The sequence below is a fragment of the Canis aureus genome, chromosome 2 (assembly GCF_053574225.1).
Source record: "Canis aureus isolate CA01 chromosome 2, VMU_Caureus_v.1.0, whole genome shotgun sequence".
NCBI classification, from domain to species: Eukaryota; Metazoa; Chordata; class Mammalia; order Carnivora; family Canidae; genus Canis; species Canis aureus.
In genome coordinates, this window is record NC_135612.1 from 40,101,061 (window position 1) to 40,104,693 (window position 3,633).

General features: G+C 38.6%; 1 pseudogene; it reads right to left on the minus strand.

Annotated features, from left to right (window-relative positions):
• Positions 1 to 1,454: 1,454 nt before the first annotated feature.
• LOC144290521 (large ribosomal subunit protein uL30-like) lies at positions 1,455 to 2,453 on the minus strand (annotated as a pseudogene).
• Between the last annotated feature and the right edge of the window lie 1,180 nt (positions 2,454 to 3,633).

A 3,633-nucleotide genomic window follows, 5' to 3' on the forward strand; every position in this document is an offset into this window, starting at 1 on the left:
ACTGCTTTTAAGCTTTCATGACCAACTCTGAGCCATTGATCTACTCTGAGAATTAGGGTTGTATTATAACACAATAATGTTGATAAGAAAAACATGGTCAATGTAAAAAAATAACATAGTTGAAATAAACTGTTAATGAGACAAAGTGAAGAAATACTAGAAGAATTAACATGCAATGCTTGTGTTGGGTACCAAATAGTCATCAAAGAGATCTTGTGGTGCCCACAACTTTGTAGGAAGGGGAAAAGTACTAAAAGCCTTGCAACATGATAATTGGGGGCCCACTCTCTTTAGGAATAAGTTGGAGAGCAGCCCGGGTGGCTCAGGGGTTTAGTGCCACCTTTGGCCCAGGGCGTGATCCTGGAGTTCTGGGATCCAGTCCCACATCGGGCTCCCTGCATGGAGCCTACTTCTCCCTCTGCCTATGTCTCTGCCTCTCTCTCTGTGTGTCTCTCATGAATAAATAAATAAAATCTTTTTTTTTTTAAAAAGGAGTAAGTTTGGAGCCTTGCTATAGAGATAACATATTTTCTTCCAACAGGGGTTTAAAGTTTGCAAATTCATGCCCTGAGAACTGTATTGGGTCTTGAACATCTTTGTTTGGTCTGTAGAGTGTTTTAAGAATTGTGAAATTTCATATAAAAGCCTGGCACCTTTTGAACAAACAGGAATCATTTCCTCATGTCAACTGCTAGAGCTGGGTAGAAGTTGCATACTCCAATTTTCCAGTTAGCATCACTTCTCATTTTGAAACACTTGGTTTGCGCTCTGTCCTAACATTACCTACCTGACTTCCACAAGCACTTGTGGTTTTAACTTGCATTTTCCTGATTATTAGCAGAATTGAGTCTTTCTTATTTTACTTTTATGAATGGCCCATTTGTCTCTTACAATTTTCTTATTCTGTTAATTTTTTCATATTGATATGCATATATTCTGAATTAATCCCTTAAAGTTTATATGTGTTGTGAAGGTTTTCTCCTAGTTTACACTGATTTTTTTTTTTAAGTGTGTGTTTTCTCCCCACACTTTTTGTTCTCTTCTTTGTAATTATATTTCAAGTTCCTTTCAAAATAAGGCCCCAGGAACCTCCAGGTTCAAATATGTCCCTGAGCTTGGCCCACTGCTATTTTATATTCATGATTGGGTATTTGTTCATCAGACCCCAGGATAGAAGATGTGAGATGTGACACAGCAGGACTCCATCTTCCATGGCATGAGTCGTTTGCTGACTTCAGAGGTTGCAGTGACAGCCAATGTGGAAAAAGTGCTGGTACTTTTCCTTGGAACTGGGCTATGATGAGAAGTGCCTGCCAGGAATATCATCACCTTTTCCTTGACCACTCTCTTCAGTTTCTGAAGATATAGTCAAAGATAATCTTTGAAGATACAGATAACAACTCAAAAAGACAAACACATGCCTCCAATGCATTGTGCTTGCAGATATTCTGGATTTAATTCCACTGCCGAATGAGCTGATTGATGCATTTACTCCATAGCCAGGTCAGCCCACCTCCTTGAAGAAGCCTACTCTATTCCTGGGAGCAGGAGGGGCTGCGGAGATATGGAAAGGATGTAAGAACTCAGAGATTGTTTGGAAATTCTTCCTAGGAAAGGCAATTTCCATGAATGAGGTCTTCCAAGAAAATAACACCATACTTCCCCAGGTGCTCCTCAATCACTGTACTGTCTGTCAAAGGGATGGTTTTATTTATCTTTTAATTAATTTATTTCTTTACTTATTTAAAATAAAAATTTACTTTGTTATTAAATAAAATATTTATTTATTTTAAAATTTATTTAAAATTTATTTATTTATTTAGGCTATCTTAAAAATAAAAACTCATTGGGGGCCTTGAACTCAGGACCCTGCCATCAAGACCTGAGCTGAGATCAAGAGTCAGAACTTTAATGGACTAATGAGCCACCCAGGTGCCCCAGGATGGTTTTATTCTTGACCTTGGCTTGTCCTTGTTTCAAGATGAGTTCCTGGACAGACTTCAGATTTGGAAATCCCCAGGTTACATAAGGTTCATTTCTATATGCACGGTGTTTATATGGTCTAGGGGTGGGAGGGATCATTCTGGCAAAGTCACCACTGAAAATCCTTAGGTGAAGCCCTGCAATGGTCCTCTGCACCAGTGAATTCACTCTATTAATCCTTTGGATGCAATACAACAAAGGCCAAGGAATGTTTATGTGGCACTTCCAAACCATGAGGTTTCACTTCTAGACGTCTGAGGTGCACCCTGTCACGTTGCTGCCACCAGGAATCAATCATGTAGGAGCCATTCCAGTCGGTTAAACTTGAGCTCTTTTATTTTCTCCTGCTCCTTCTTGTCCGAAAGTACCAACTTTGCTTGAGTGGCTTTCAGGGCCTGATAAGCCTTCCTCTTTTTCAGGAGATTTTCTGAAACCACAGCTATCTTTTTTCTTTGCTTTTTCTCTGCCATGTTTTCAAAGCCCTAAGTGTGTGTTTTGATAGGTAGAAGTTTTATATTTTCATGTAGTTCAATCTATTAACCCTCCCCCTTTATAGTTCGTGCTTAGTTTTTGGAATATCAAGAACCATTCTGGCAATATTTCAACAGCTTGGCCTATACAACACAATGCATTTTATATACATACATACAAATACGGCAAAATAATAAATATGACTAAATTATACAGCTGTAACTAGCTTTAAATATTGTAATTAAACTTGTACAATTAAAATAAGCATGCCAGCCAATGGTTTAAAAAAAGTTTCATTTTGGTATTTATTTAGCTTTTGAGCTACTGAAATCAATGACCAGAGTAAAGCAATTATCTGATGTTTGTGGGTGGCAACCTTGGAGAATCTCATCCTCTTCCTCCATCCCACCCTATTTTTGTCCTTCATAGCAGATATTTATCTCAATTTTGAGATTATATTATTTTCTTTATAATCATAATCTTAAAAAGCTTAAAATAGTACTAAATTTCATGTGGAATAAAACTTCATATTCGCAGCATCTAATCTTTTTTTTCTTAAAGATTTTATGTATTTATTCATGAGAGACACAGAGACAGAGGCAGAGACACAGGCAGAAGGAGAGCCTGCAGGGAGCCCAATACGGGACTCGATCCCAGGACCCCAGGATCATGACCTGAGCTGAAGGCAGATGTTCAACCACTGAGCCACCCAGGTGCCCCACATCTTATCGTTCTTAGTGATTTCTACTTTAGCCTTAAATATAATTATGTCAACTCTTATCTAAACCATTGTTTTTACTTAGTGCTATCTAAAAGTAATGGAAAAGGAGAAATAGGAAGCCCAAATTAACCATAACTATCGCTGCTTTCCGCAGAAGGCAGCATAATTCATATTAGCAAAGAAAGAAATCTCCTTATGGCTTTTTTTTTTCTCTTAACATACGCTAGTGGAAGAGGGAGAAGTGTTCGAGAGATTCCAGTCTAGCAGAACCTTTGGATATCCAAATGGAGCCCCAGAGCCAAGTTCTCCAGAGGAAGCGGCAAAGATTTGGGGGTGGAGGACAGAGAAGAATAAAGAGGGGAAGAGAGGGCTAGATAGTTTCACAGAAGGCTGGAGCCTGTGCTGGTAAATATGTTCAAGGAAATTTCTAAGGAAAAAGATCGGAGATTCAAGATGAC